At 37.3% G+C, this 16405-nt stretch overlaps 1 protein-coding gene across 2 annotated transcripts in view; it reads left to right on the top strand.

Moving 5' to 3' along the window:
* The window catches only part of LOC149175056 (uncharacterized), a 200127-nt gene that overhangs the window by 136210 nt on the left and 47512 nt on the right, over nucleotides 1-16405 (top strand). The window lies entirely within an intron of this gene.

The following is a 16405-nucleotide window of genomic DNA, read 5'->3' as shown; positions in this document are numbered from 1 at the left end:
GATCTAATCTTAGCTGTTGATTATGGACTTAATCTCGGTCGTTGATTTGTCAATGAGAAAAGTATAAGAGGAGGCTTGAGGGTCACTTGGAGAACACACCAAGAGATCAAGATTTTGACTTTTTGGGGCTAGGTTTGCTGCGAAAGTTGAGAGAGTGATCTGGAGTTGTAGCTGAGGCGTAGTGACTATAGAAGCAGAGAGGCAGAGATAGTGCTGGGAGGATTAGCGCAGCAGCCGGGAATGCTGATGCAGAGGGCAAAAGCTGGAACTGCCGGAACAGCCGGGAAAGTTGACACAGAGGGCAAAAGTCGGAACTGTCGGGAAAGATGACGCAGAGGGCAAAAGCCGGAACTGCCGGGAACAACCGGAATTGCTGGGAATTGCCGGAACTGCCGGAATTGTCGTGAAAGCTGACGCAGAGGACATAAGAGGCTAGAGGTTGACGTTGGGGTTTTTCGTGGGGCAGATTGGAGCTGAGGAGTTGCCGGAGTGTTTATCCGGGGTTTCAGCTGGAGCATCTGTCTCCGAAGGAGAGGTACTACTGCCGAGAGTTTTCTCTGTTGGGTGAGCTGGATTTGGCACCCAGATTGTTTTTTGAAACTGCTTAATAAATCAAACCCTCAGATAGCTGCACCGGTTTTCCCTCATTGGGTTTTTCTAGGGATATTAGTCCAAAAATAACGGTGTCATTTGTGTGCTTGTTTCTGTTTCCTTCAATTGATGATCTGTAATGTGTTGAGCATGTACTTGTGTTTATTTTCAATATTTACATGGTAAATAACTTGTTAATTAATCAAAACAAGTAGGAAGGAATAAATCAGAAAGTACATGGAGGGTTTCTAATTGTTAGAATTAGAAACTTCAACACTTTCAACCTCATTGGATTTCATATGGATAAACTAGAATTTAAGATCTCACTCAAAATTCAATAGATTTAATAGTTTTCAAGATTTCATGATTCGGGGAATTGCAATGTTTCCATTTGATTCTGTCTTGTGGGATTTTCATTTGATCAAGAGCATGAAGCCCTTTATGTACCTTGATGTTGGTTGTATTAATTGTTGAACTTCGTTGATGTTGGTGGTGTTGATTATTGTGTTGAAATATGTAACTAGGTTCGGTCTTCATAATTACATAGGTAATCATGATTTTAAGTATTTGATGTAAAGAAGAAAAATAAATTTATTGTTGTCATTCTTGATGCATGGGTTTTATGCTCAAGGTTATTTTATTTAGGTCAAGCACCCATTGAGTGCCTTTAGGTTTTTTATTGAGTCAAAGAGATCAAAGAAGTCATTGAAATATGTAAAGACCCTCTTGGGCATCATGTAACATGTCAAGGAAAACTTATTTTGTGTTATATAGACCCTCCAAGACAAGTCAACCTGCCTTTATCAAGTCGGCCTACAAGCAATCACAAGTCGGCCTCATGTTGGACTATTCAACCATGAAGAAAAGGATATATATAAGGAAGGCATCGACCTCATTTTAGAGATAAGCATGAGACATCAAGAAGTTCGCTCAAGAGCAAGAAGGAGACCTAGAAGGAGCAAAGATAAGAAGAACTAAAAGAAGAAATAAATTGAAGTTTTTTGGTATCTGCTTTGGGCTGGAATCTCTCACACATGCAAGGTGAATTACGACATCCCTCTGCTACAGGAAGACCGGATTGCAGAACCATTAAGAAGTCACTTTTTGGTGTCAAGAAGACTCACTTTGCAAGCCGAGTTCCCAAGGAGGAAGATCCTATCCAAGCAAAGAGAAGAGGTATTATGATTCTACCCTAAACTTCAACACGTGCGAAGTCATAGTAAGTACTGGAAGCCGAAAAGTGTAGGCCGAAATTGCAGACATAATTTGCAGGTCCGTAATCTTAGTCAAAGGAAAAAGTGCAGGTGCTTCAAGGCAAGTTTGACTTGAGTTGACTTTGAGAGAGAAGAAAGTTCTTCAAGGAGGAGGTTAACTTGGTCTTGGAGGGGTCTGTGTCAAGGGTCTTAGGTCTTGGAATTCGTCATTTGAAGTTCTATAAGAAGAGAAGAGTTCTTGTGGGTTTTCCTCTTGAAAGAGAGGTTTTGGTCCTGACTGATAGCTTATATGTTGTGTCCTCTTGTCTCATTGATCTTTATTGTTTGGTAGCTGTTTGATGATAGAAAACACAATAATAATCATGTAGAAGAAGAAACTGTTCAAGTTAAGTAAAAAGACATCAAAAGAAGTTATCAAAGTAAGAGAAATCATCTAATTAAGCCACCCCTTTATTTCTCAACATGGTATCAGAGCTTAAGGTGACAAGACAAGAAGAGGCAGTTTGAAGATCATCAATTGAAGACGGACACATAAAAGCAGAGTACAAGAAGATCATCTAGAAGGACTAATCCATCTCATTTCAAGGATCATATCATCTAGAAGGATCAACACATTGTGGAAGAAGAAGACCTCAAAGACCCTATCTCACTAAAGAAGGAGTCTACATTGGAAGCACCTTGGAAAGCATCCACATTCTATATTATCATCCAAGGAAAGAAAAAGGAGCACTATCATCTTTGAAGAAGGAAGATATCTTCAAGAAAGCAATCATCATCAAGAAGGGATCTTCAATCATCAACACCATCAAGAAGACATCAAGTTGAAGATATCATCTATAGAAGAAGCATCTTCACTTGAAAAGTAAGTATTTCATATTTATGTCTGAATCTACTATCAAAATGACTTTATTCTGCAAGGAAAGCAACAAATAGGTTGGGTCATCAAATTTTCTTACATGGAAGAAGAGGATAGATTTGATTCGCATAGAGAATGAAGTTTTTGGACATGTTAAGGGTTTAGTCTCCAAACCATCACAAGAGGAAGCTCAAGCACTATCGAAGTATATGTAAAGGGAAATAAGGGCTCAAAGAATCGTCATAGAATCAATCAAGGATTCCTCATTATGTAAAATTGAAGAAACTAGGTTGAAAGCAAAAAACGATGTTGGGTCAAATGGACAAGTTCAAGCATATGCTGCCATGGCCAGGAGAAAAGGAAAGTTTGGAAAGTTTGATCCTCAGAAAAAGAAGAAGATCGATATGTCAAAGATACAATGCTATGAATGTAACGAATATGGGCACTTTAAAAGCAATTGTCTCAAACTCAAGAAGGACAACAAGAAGAGAATGGAAAGAAATGAAGCCCATGTTCCAGAAGAAGTGGAAGAATCAGAAAAGAAGAAATCAAAGGAGGAAGTGAAGTATCTCTACTATGAATGAGATAATCTCCTTCACTTAGTTCTTTTCTGTTATTGAAGAAAATAGAAAGCATCACAAGTATGATAGGATGCATTATAGCAAGATGGAGATGACATCATCGTAAAAACTTGGAAGGATAACTGAAGTAGAAGTCTACATAGTTGTAGCAGACATCATGATAAAAAGAAAGTAACTCATGACATCTCCATTAGAAGCATATAAGGACAACCATAGTAACAATATGTATGGTTGGAGGAAAGTCATCTAGTAAGATAGAAGATAAAGAAATCATCATACATCATCATCATTAGGAAGGAGAAGTTGCTGGATGACGATAATCAAGATCCTCCATTGGAACCTTCATTAGAAGGTTCACCTCCACTAAGAAGAAGCAAGTGCCTCACTAATAGTCCATATTCAACCTTGTGTGGGATCCACTGGTAAGGTATGATGAGTTGGTTGAAGTACTTTCATCTTCAAGCAAGGAAAGGAAGCTGCTAGAAGGAAGTCTAGATGACAAAAAGAAGGAAAAGGTAGGTATATAGTTAAATTTTTAATAGATAAAGTCATGTTATCATATAGTTGCAGATAGCATGGTTGAATGCTCTATCTCATGAGCATGATTGAAGAAGAAGGTTCTCTTCCATTAGAATGATGCATGAAGGCATGTAGACAATGTGCCTTGAACTCTTCTACATATTGATAAAAGGAAATCAACATAATATGACCTCATATGGAATATGAAGTGGTTGAAAATCATGGTTCCTATGTTGAAAGAACCATGTAAATATGATCTCGAGGAAAGCAATATGTGAAGAAAGGAAGAAGAGTTCGTGAAAGATGCAACTATAGTCATGTAAGATAAATTGAGTGATTAACATCCGATAACTAAAAGAATTAGCTATGACATCTCCATGGAGAACGTATGAAGACCTTGATAAAATCTGAAAAAGAAAGAGACCATTGATATTGAATGTCTTGGAGATGGAGTCATACATGTGCAAGATGTTGATGTTGCATGAAGCTGATGTCGTGAGGAAAGACCATCATAAAAAGGTAATTTTGATTTGATGTTCATTTTGATTTTTGAAAACATTTGGTTGGTTTGAAATAGGGCTATTGAAAAAGAGTTGTAGAAGTTATCTACAACTAATACTCATGTGATTGGATGGAAGATCCTGAAAGAAACATGACTTGGAAGTGGTAGCTATATGAAGAAAAGCCAGATGTGGACTAGAAGATCACTTTCTGATGAAGAGAAGGATGACATGACTATTGGTTCAACACTATGGTTCGTTGAAGGAAAGTGATGAAGAAGATGGCCGATGTCCTATGAAGAAGTTATGATGAAGAAGGCTCCATGATGAAAAAGATGAAATTCATGACATGATGTTGAAAGAGGAGCCCTACAAGTAGCTTATACTTCTAGATAGTACCATGATCTCCACCAAAGAACAGATCGTTGCTATTGGAAACAAGTCCCTAGTTGAGGGGAGCTTGGGCAAGTCTCGAGTTAAAAGGGAGCTTGGGCAAGTCCCTGGTTAAGAGGGAGCTTGAGTGTATTCCTTTTAGAGGAATGAGTATATCCTCCCTAGTTAAGAGGGAGAGATAAACACACCATTCTTGTCTTCATGTTATGAAGAAAGAATGGAGGATTGAGTAAGCATTTGAGATTGATTTCGATAGTCTTTGAGGATGTGGAAATTCCAAGATAGTAGTTGAAGAGGAAATTCCTTGAGGACGTGTTATTTCAAGATAGGAATTGTCCTAAAAGGACATACCCTTTGAACACCCGGGTGGGGTATGTGCTGGGTGGGGTATGTGGGTTGGGGTATGGTGTCTATCAGTCATTTGTCTCGCCAACATTGTGCTATGATCTTGTGGAGAGATAGAGCTGTTAGTCAAGACCTTGCTATGTGACAATGTTGGTTGTTATGATGAAAGCTGAGAAAGTAGCTTATGATATGGCTTACCAATCCGACACTTCTTATGAGAATTCTTCAGTATGAGAATGTCCAATTACCTCGTATAGATTATGAATACCTCCCTAGTTAAGAGGGAGTGTTGAAATATGTAACTAGGCTTGGTCTTCATAATGACATATGCAATCATGATTTTATGTATTTGATGTAAAGAAGAAAAATAAATTTATTATTGTCATTCTTGATGCATGGGTTTCATGCTCAAGGTTATTTTATTTAGGTCAAGCACCCATTGAGTGCCTTTGGGTTTTGTTATTGAGTCAAAGAGATCAAGGAAGTCATTGAAATATGTAAAGACCCTCTTTGACATCATGTAACATGTCAAGGATAAATTATTTTGTGTTATATAAACCCTCCAAGACAAGTCAACTTGCCTTTATCAAGTCGGCCTATAAGCAATCACGTGTCGGCCTCATGTTGGACTATTCGACCATGAAGAAAAGGAAATATATAAGGAAGGCATCGACCTCATTTTACAGACAAGGATCAGACATCAAGAAGTTCGATCAAGAGTAAGAAGGAGACCTAGAGGGAGCAAAGATAAGAAGAACTAAAAGAAGAAATAAATCGAAGCATTTTGGGATCTGTTTTGGGATGAAATCTTTCACAGGTACGAGGTGAATTAGGGCATCCATCTGCCGCAGGAAGACCAAATTGCGAAACCATTAAGAAGTCACTTTTTGGTGTCAAGAAGACTCACTTTGCAAGCTGAATTCCCAAGGAGGAAGATCCTATCCAAGCGAACATAAGAGGTACTATGATTCTGCCCTAAACTTCCACACGTGCGAAGTTGCAGTAAGTACTGGAAGTCGAAAATTGTAGGCCGAAATTGCAGACATATGTTGTAGGTTCGAAATCTTAGTCAAAGGAAAAAGTGCAGTTGCTTCAAGGCAAGTTTGACTTGGTTTGACTTTGAGAGAGAAGGAAGTTCTTCAAGGAGGAGGTTGACTTGGTCTTGGAGGGGTTTGTGTCATGGGTCTTAGGTCTTGGAATTCGTCATTTGAAGTTCCATAAGAAGAGAAGAGTTCTTGTGGGGTTTCCTCTCAAAGGAGAGGTTTTGGCCCTGGTTGATAGCCTATATCTTGTGTCCTCTTGTCTCATTGATCTTTATTGTTTGGTGATAGAAAATACAATAATAATCAAGTAGAAGAAGAAACTAATTAAGTTAAGCAAAAAGACGCCACAAACAGTGATGAAAGTAAGAGAAATCATCTAATTAAGCTGCCCCTTGATTTCTCAAAATATTGAACTCCTTCGCCACGACCTTAACAAAAATTTACCCTTCACTCAAAGCAAAATAATTGGTTAGGCATTCTAAGATTTTTCTACCATATTATAACATTGAGGAGATGAACCCTTCGCTCAAACCAAAATCATTGGTTATGCATGTTAAGCCTTTTCAATTTCTACCATATTGTAAGGTTGAGCAATCCATGTCTCAAGATTTTGTGCTATATGATGTTTATGTAGCTCTTGTTGATGATCCCATTTCTAGTAGTGGTGAATCAGTGATGAGTTTGATGAGTGATCATGTTGATCAATGATTTGTAGTAGGCCAGCGGCCCAATAACTTGTAGCATTGTTTTGGACTCTAGGGCCACTTAAAGCCTCATTGATTATGTATTTTGTTGTTGATATGTATTGGACTCTATGCCATTTTGATATATTCACCCTTATATGGTATATAAATGATCAAACTTTGCAAATTTTGTCTTTGATGGTTTGGAATCATGGCTTGAAATCTTAATTTTTTTTTCCATTAAAAATTAATTATTTTTGTATTTTTTCATATCCGGTTCGATCTGGTTTGATCTGGTTCCAGTTCGAATCTTGGCTAGATATGTGCTTGGTTCAAAACCCGATTCTGATTTTTAGAATTATGGATGGATCCCACTTTGTATAGGCAACTGATTGGGTACTTGATGTATTTGGTTAATACTAGACTACATATTTGCTCTTTTTTTAAACACATGCAGCTAGTTCATGGTGGAGCCAAGGAAGGTTCATCAGGTGGCAGCGAAGCATGTGCTCATGCATGTTTGGAGTACAGTGGAGTATGAACTCAAGTATGTCAGAGTTGGTGGTGTGCAGTTGCAAAGCTATATAGTTTCGGATTGGGATGAGAGTGCAATGGACATGAAGAGTACTTTAGGATGTTTTAGCTTTGGGATTAGTAGTGATCTTGTGGTCTAATAGGAAACAACACTTAGTGGCACTTAGCTCTCAGAGGCTGAGTACATGGTAGCAAGTCTAGCAAGTCGCGAGCCCATATGGATTCACAAGATGCTCTCAGTGTTGTTTAGTCTTGAGATGGGGCCTACGTTGATTCACTGTTACAACCAAATCTATATCAAGCTTTCAGAGAATCAAATAGAGATCAAATATCAGTTCATTAGAGGCAGGGTCCAGAGAATTGCTGTGAGATTGCAGTACATATCCACAAAAGAAAAGGTGGCAGATATTCTCACTAAGTCCTTAGTGAAGGGGAAGTTTGTGTTCTACAGGGACAAGCTGGGGGTGTTAGAGCATCCCTTCCTTGCTAGGAGGGAGTGTTGATTTGTAGCTTTGGAAGGTCTTTTGCATAGGCTAGTAACTTGCATACAGAGAAGTCCTCTTTAGGTGGTTGTTTGACAGGAAGAACTAATATTATTTCTTTCGAAAGTCTAACTTAGGAAAAACACATTAATTAATTTAATTGATTAATGTTGGCTAATTGAGCAAATTTCTAAGGATAAATATTTAATTATTTAAGTGACTTAGATCTAATCTCAACCATTGATCTAAGTGGGTTAGGATTTAATCCTAGCCGTCTATCACTTTGGAGATTGAGGGTTAGGGATTTTGCTCAATTTGAAATTATAAAAGGAGCATAAGGGAGAACATGGATGCATATTGATTAATATTCCAGTAGACTTGTGAGAGCTAATTGCAGGTTTGACAGACTGAAAACACAGAAAAAGAGCTGCAAAAATTTACTAAAGCATAGGGATGGTGATCAACTACATGTGGGAGGCTGAGTAGGGTGTTTCGTGCACGTGTGCGAGAAGGAGATTGCTGATGCTGGAAAATTTCTGAATATTTCCACATTTATTTTTTTGTAATTTCTGTATTTTTGAGGGCCAATTTCCCTGGTAAGGGAGCCCCTAATTTTCCAGATAAGAATTTAGTGAAGGAGAATTTGTTTGGGGCAATTTTATTGTGTTTTTGTAACTGATTTTCTGTAAAATTTCGCTGCTAATTTTCTGAGATAAAAGTACCAGAGTATTTATGTTTTATAATTTTGAGATTTTATTTTACAATAAAAAGTTTAGTTGCCGAGTTAAAGTAATTTCTGGGGCTAAAGTAGCTATAGGAAACTTTAATATGAACCTGGTACTAAGAAATTAACAAGACTAAGGTATGATCTTTAATGCATCTTAGCATGCTCTGTTTGACTACCACTTCTCAATGTCAGATTAACATGGTATATGGTTTCCTTGCCCTGGTTGTGTGAAAATGCTTTCAAAGTCACTTATGGGATATCTCATCCATGATGCACATCTTGGACACAACCATCACATCCACTATACTTTTATGGTTCAAAATTTGGCGGCCTAGTTTTCTTTGGGTCCATAGAGCTTGGTCAAAGAGATTATAAACACTTGTACTACAAGACATCATCCATTGGAAGCGGTTAGTTCCTTAGCGTATTATCTAGGTAGAGTTAGGGGTCCATCCTTTGGGCCTTGAGGTTAGCTTTAGTCTTGTCTCTTTTTACATGACATTCATTCTTGGGGAGAGTTTGCTCCTGTTAGGGATTGATACTCCCTGACCTGGATTTTTGCTCTTCTTAGGCTATTTCCTACACTAACCTAACCCTTCTAGATGGACATTGTTAGTTTTCGAAGGCTTCTCAATGACTTTAGTTAGTGGCCATTTCCCCTATTAACTTTGTTGAGTAGTGTTTTAATGATCCATGTTACTATTCTATTGTGTAAATAGAATTTAAATCAAATGATATGCAGTGTATCTATATGAAATACTTCCAGGCCACTTGGATGTCCCTTCTTGAGGGTCTTCGTTAGAATTTTACATTGTTGCTTTGAAGTTCTTCTCCCTTCAACCTGGGTGAGCAATAACATAGGTGTTGGAGCTAGAGAGAGAGGTTGCACTTGTGAGGGTGGTTATAACGACATAACAAAAGAAATTGAGCACAAAGAAACCAAGAACATAAAATAACTTGGAGGAGAGGAATACTTCTTAGATTGTGGAATGAAGAGTGTTTATGTCCTTTTATGGTAAAGGAATGACAAAAACTATAAGTGCATTGTCCTTAGGCACATGAAGCTCAAAATGATTTAAAATTAATACAAACACCACATTATGATTTAGACTAAGCCAATATGTGACTGTTGAAAATTGGCAGCTATGGGATGAATTTCCTTGAATAAAATTTCATTTCTGACCTTTCTGAAGTGACTTTCTAAACAATAGAAAGTCATGTCTATCATTGCAACCATGAATTTCCAAAAATAGTAAATCACTTTCCATCAATTCTATATATATATATATATAGATGATGGAAAATCACTTAACTTGTCCTTAATCAGTCTCAATTGTTTAATTTTTAACTTAATCATAGATATTATTATTACTACTACTATTATCCTCTTTATGATATTATTATATTATTAGTAAAAAGAAATTCAAATCTCTCAATCATGAGAAACTCAATCATTTGTAACACTTACTTTCTCTCTCGATTCATTCCTCTCTCTCTTTAATGCTCTTATGCACCTCTTACACTTTCTTTCACACTTTAATGACTTGTCATAAAAAGATTCCTCTTACACCTCTTTAATGGATAAGTTACACTTCTCTCTTTTATGGCATAATTTACAATCCTCTCCTTTATGGCATAAGTTACACCTATTTTTACATATGTAACTCCTCCTAATGGCATAGGAGTCACTCCCTCATGAATTCGACTTCCTTGCTCTTCTGATATATTTATGCCTCTCATCCTCACTCATTTACTTGTGCTTGTGAAAGGAAAATTCGAACTTGAGAAAGAGAGAATTTAAGAGTCTAGAGGAAGATTGAGAGAGAGAGAGAGAGAGAGAGAGAGAGAGAGTCTTGAAGAGCAAGAGTAGATCTTGGAGAGCCAAAGTGATTTAGTGTTTGCATCAACTACTACTACCAGAGATCTTCTTCAGATTTGGGTGAACTTCTTCATTCTCTCATTGTACTTCATATCTATGTTGAACAATTGATTTCTAATAGAAGAAGAATTTGGTTGGGCATTCCCCTGGTGGGTTTTTCCCTGGTCATTGACCTAACTTCTTTGTGTCTCATTGAGTTCTTGGCTGTCTGCCATTGTGCATATGGTTTATATGGCTTATGTTCTATTTACAATTACTTAACATATTTTGCACCATAAAGAAGTTTTAGATTTAAGTTATTGTAACAACATAGAACATTAGAATTTCAACATGGTATTAGAGCTTTGGTGAAGACAAACTCCATTTCTAGCTCTTTTTTTTGTTGAAATATAGCTTGTTGTCCACTCCATTTGCAGGTCTCTTTCTGCTGAAATATAGGTTGCTGTTTGCTCCATTTGCAATTCTCTTTCTGCTGAAATATAGCTTGCTATCTGCCACATTTGCAACTATCTTTCGGCTAAAATATCTCTTCTTGTTCCTTCTACTTGCTACTCATTTTTTGTTGAAATTTTTCTTCCCTTTTGCAGCTAAATTATCTCTTGTTGTATCTTTCTATTTATTGTTGAAATTTTGAGTAGATCAAGATGTCTTCCTCCTACCTTAAGAATGAAGAGAAGCTGGTTGATGTTTCAAACTTCCTTTGGAAGGCCAGATTGGATATTACTCTTGAGGAACTTGATGTTCTAGAGTATGTTGAAGGAGAGGTAGCAGAGCCAACTGAAAACTCCAATGCTATTATCAAGGCCAGATACAAGAAAGAAGTCAAGACTAAAAATATTATCCTTGACTCTCTTGGAGACCACCTCATCACTTATGTCTCCAATTTGAAGAAAACCAAAGAAATGTAGGACAAACTGATTGAAATGTATTAAGTGAACAACTTGAGTCAAATTTTTGCTTTGAACAATCAACTCAAGGATGTTAAGATGAGCATAGAAGAAATCATTCAAGCATACTTCATGAGGATATCAAAAATCAAAGATTAACTGTCAACTTCTGGTGAAGTTGTTTCCGATAAAGAACTGATACTGATTACGCTCAGAGGTCTTCCTTCTTCTTGGGAAACTTTAATTACTACCATAAGTAATAATGACAGTTTCCTACATTTGATGAGCTCTTGGGAAAGTGCAGTCAAGAAGAAGCCATAATGATTTCTAGAGGGAGAATTCCCAAGCATGAGGAGGGAGAACCTACTGCCTTTGTTGTACAAGGCAAGAAGAAGAAAGGAAGAAGAGGAATGCACTATTCGATAAAGTCTGCTCCCAACAACTCCTCTCAATGGACCTGAGACTTATGAAAAGTCCAATACTACAACTGTCACAAACATGGCCACTATGCTTGTGACTGTTCAAAAAACAAAAGAGCATCAAAATCCAACTTCAACAATTGTTCTAACAAATCTGATTACAGAAGAAGAAGAGAAGCTCCTTCTGTTCGTAGAGGAAACTATCGTTCCTCAAGGAACGAAAGGTATGGTAATAATGCAATTGAGACTCAATCATAGTACTTTCTTGTTTCTACTCTTTCTAGTTCATCTCCTGTAGATTCTTGTGATGGTTGGTTGATAGTGGTGCTTCAAGGCACTTTACTAGTTACAAAGAAGTACTCTCTAATCTGGTTGAGAGGGAGACAAATTTGAAGATCATTCTTGGAGATAACTCTACATATCCCATAAAGGGATCTAGTTTCGTTTCTTTCCATCTGGATCAAGGTAAAACTTTGACTCTTCAAGAAGTTTTATATGTACCTGGTTTAAAGAAGAATCTTGTGTCCATATCAACTTTAGAAGATAAAGGAATGAAAGTTGCTTTCATAAATGGTAAAGTTCTCACTTGGCCATCGAGATCCAACATGAGAGATGCCCTCACTTTGGGATCTAGATGTGAAGGTCTATACAAAATCAATGGAAGACCTATTCATGCACTAATCCATGACATCAATCATCAAAGTGAACTTTGGTATCGAAGGTTCACTCACTTGCACTACATAGTACAAACTTCAAAGCATTACCTCATGTGAGAAAGGTGGTTTTCGGAATGTCGGAAATCAAATCTGATCATGATGGCGTTTGCTAAGGATGCGCAAGTGGAAAGCAAGTGAAGAGGACATTCCCTTCAAGCAAAAGTAGAACCAGTTAGGTATTGCATCTTGTGCATTCTGATTTATGTGGACCAATGCCTATAACTTCTCTTGGTGGTTACTTGTATTATATTATCGTTGTGGATGATTTTTCTCGCAAAACATGGATTTATTTTTTGAAAAATAAAAGTCAAGCTTTTAACATGTTCAAAGATTACAAAGCTCTAGTAGAAAAAAAAATTGGAAAGCAAATCAAAATTTTCAAATCTGACAATGGAGGAGAGTTCACTTCCAGTGATTTCATTGACTTTTGCAAAGAAAATGTAATCAGAAAAGGGACTACTGTACCATATAACCCAAAACAAAATGGTGTGGCTGAGAGAAAGAATAGAACTTTCGTGGAAGTGATCAAAGCTATGTTGCATGATAAAAAATTACCAAATTTTCTATGGGGAGAAGCTACGAACACAATTGTCTAGGTCCAAAATAGATATACTCACCGTGCCCTAAACAACAAGACTCCTGAAGAAGTCTTCACTAGCGAGAAGCTTGAAGTTGGGCATCTGAGGATCTTTGGTTGTCTTGTCTACTTCCATGCCCTAAAAGTGGAAAGGAACAAGTTGGAAGCTTCAGGTAAGAAAGGTACATTTGTTGGTTATTGTGAGAATTCTAAAGCTTACAGAATATACGTACCTGGTCAAAGAAATATAGAATTTAGCAGGGATGTAACATTTGATGAAGATGCAGCTCTTCAAAAAGTAAGAGACACTCCTCGTCCTCTTGCTAGCTTCGATAGTCAAGATGATGTATTTGAAATACAAGAAGATCCTAAAGCTAAAACTGATCTTGTTGATGAACCCATGGAGCCCATGGATCCTTTGAATCCTCCTCCATGTGATCCTCCTTCTAAGGAGACCTTTATGGCTTTGTGACACTCTTCAAGTGCTGATAAACATGTTGCTCTCAGAGGAACTTTCAGGGAAAGCAAGAAACCTTGCTGGTTCCAAGGATATGTTGTAGCCATGAGCAACATTATTCAAGTTGAACCGTGCACTTTTGAAGAAGTTGTAAAGGCCCAAGTGTGAAAAGATGCAATGGGTGAAGAATATGGATCCATCATTTATAATGATTAATGGGAAATGTTTCCAAGGCCCCAAGGTAAATCTGCTGTATCTTCTAAATGGTTGTATAAAATAAAATTAAACATGGTGCTGATGGTAGTATTGAAAAATATAAAGTTAGATTTGTGGCTAGAGGTTTCTCTCAGAAAGAGGGAATAGACTATGATAAATTTTTTGCACCTGTTGCCCGTCACACAACCATCCGATCTATTGTAGCTCTAGCTGGAAGCCAAGGATGTTCTCTTCACCAAATGGATGTGAAGATTGCTTTTCTGCATGGCTTCCTTAAAGAAGAAGTATTTGTGGAGCAACCACAAGGTTTTGAAGTACATGATCCAAAAACTCATGGGTGTAGTCTGAAGAAAGCTCTCTATGGTTTGAAGCAAGCTCCAAGAGCTTGGTATGCTCGCATAGATAACTTCTTGATGAACCTTGGTTTTACCAGAAGCAATGCAGGTCCAAATCTTTACTTTAAGACAGTCTAAGATATGCCTTTGATTTTGGTATTGTATGTTGATGATTTATTTTTGACCGGTTGTGAACCTTTTATTCTCCAGTGTAAGAGGGAGTTAACTTCTGAATTTGAAATGAAAGATCTTGGTTTGATGCACTACTTTCTGGGCCTAGAGGCATGGCAAAAATCTGGTGAGATTTTCCATTCTCAAGAAAACTATGTTGTCAAACTACTAGAAAGGTTTGGCATGATTGAGTGTAAGTTCATGAATACTCCAATGGAAATGAATTTCAAGAAGCTTTGTGGTAAAGCTACAAGAACTGATTTGGCTAATCCTTCTGAGTACCATCAGTTGATTGGGGCACTGATGTTGATAGTGAACACTAGACTAGATATATGCTTTGCAGTCAATACTTTGACTCAATACATGATTAAGTCTGCTCATGCACATTGGGTCACTGCAAAGGATGTGTTGAGGTACCTGCATGGGACCATCAATGTTGGATTGAGATACGCTGCTTGTTGACCATGTACATGTCAATAGTCCAAGAAGTAGAGAACAAAGCAGTGGATCAAATTTTTTTAGATCATTGTCATCATTCGACTTCCAGTGTCATCATTGTAAATCCATATTTTGCTTTTGTATTGTAAATGATTCTAGTATGACTATTAAGCCATGTAATAACACCTAGGTAGGCCTATGATTCTTCTAAAAGGGTTTCATACGAGGGAGTTTTTTAACCTCCCCGAATTATGTGTGTTTGTAAACACGAATAATTGATAGAGTTTTTCTCCCAGATATACCCCAAAGCTAGGGTGGAATTCTTTGGCGAGGTCTTACGCGAGTCCTAGTGTTTATCGAGTCTATGTATTTTTCAAACTGGATCATGTGTCTTGTCGTAGAATTAGGTAATGTCTTGAGGGTTTGTGTCAAATGTGTATTTCCCCTTCTAGATGTTTGATTAAATTGTAATATCTTGCAAACATATTTTAGTGCATGGTTACTCATATTTAGACACCATGGCTAAAGTACTTGAGGGCGAAAAAAATAATTAATCCCTCTTGAGTCTTCTAATTAATTTTTTCTGGCAAAAATAAAAAGAAATAATTAGCCAGAAAATTAATTATTTTTGAGTCAAATAATAATTTGAAAGATTAAATTCTCTCCTAGTGGAAAATCATTGAAAAATTCGTGGGTCAAAAAAGAATTAAATTTTGGAGGTCCGCCAAGGGAAAAATGATTTTTTTAAGAGAAATAAACCCCTTGGTCCTTGGTGGTTAAGTCAAAGTGATTTTTTGAGGATATTAGTACAAAATATTATTTTTTGGATTAATAAAAAGGGTTTTTAAGAGAAATTCGAAATTTTCCTCGAAATAAAAAATAAAAATCCAATCGATGGTGGAGTTCAAGTTATTTCAATTGATGATTGATGGATGAGATTATTTTGACGACGATTAAGCCAACTAGCTATTATTTTCCATTTGGAGGGGTTTCTTCTTTCATTTTCTATATAAGGAAGCTATCAAGCTCCTCATTTCATCTTTGGATGATGTAACAATTATCTGATGTACTAAGCAAGGCTCTGTTGGAAACTTTTTGCACTTAATAAAAAGACTTTGAGGTTCAATTCAAGGTGTGTCTCATTTGCTGATTTGTGGTATGCGTTGGATGTTTTATTGATATGCTTTGATTATATCATTGATTATTATTTCAATTGTCGGTAGCAGGAACATCTATTGGTACGAGAATCTTGCCTTAGGTGTTGGGTGAGAGTAAAGCGAAAACTAGCAGGTATCTCCAGGCTTATATATCTATTGTACAAATCAAACCCCTCTTGTTTAATAGTCTATTATTTGAAGTGCATTGAGTTACAGGTTGCTTTAGCCCTTGGTCTCCAAGTTCATAGATTGTGAGGGGACCATACCCTTGTTTGGCCCTGTTACCACTCAAACTAGCAGGGGTCCTAAAAGGGGATCCTTAAAGGGCTACTACTAGGCTAAGGGCAGCAATGGAGCAATAGCCCACTATCACCTCATTTAAGGCTCCTTTATCTTTATGGACTTTCACCGATGGGAGGAGACCCGTTATGATGAGGATCATGAAATGGATAGGCCAATGATAGGGTGAGGGGTGATCCTGGGAGCCTATTCACAAGAGAGGCTCAAATATGTGGCTTGCTTGCTTTGGAGGCAAGTTTTAAAGCTCTTGAGGAAGGGTTTAAGAGGAACTTCAAGGTTTAGGTTTAGGTTATACATCTTATAATGGAGGTTCCTAGGCCTTGAAATTCTTGTGAAAGCTTGGATTCCAAGTGATCCTTGAAGGATTACCTCTAATAGTGTATGG

Source organism: Pinus tabuliformis, chromosome 4_1 (genome assembly GCF_031772625.1).
Source record: "Pinus tabuliformis cultivar Carrire ecotype Pingquan chromosome 4_1, CPIR1, whole genome shotgun sequence".
NCBI lineage: Eukaryota > Viridiplantae > Streptophyta > Pinopsida > Pinales > Pinaceae > Pinus > Pinus tabuliformis.
Note: the sequence above shows the minus strand (reverse complement) of the source record. Positions and strands in the feature narration are given on the sequence as shown.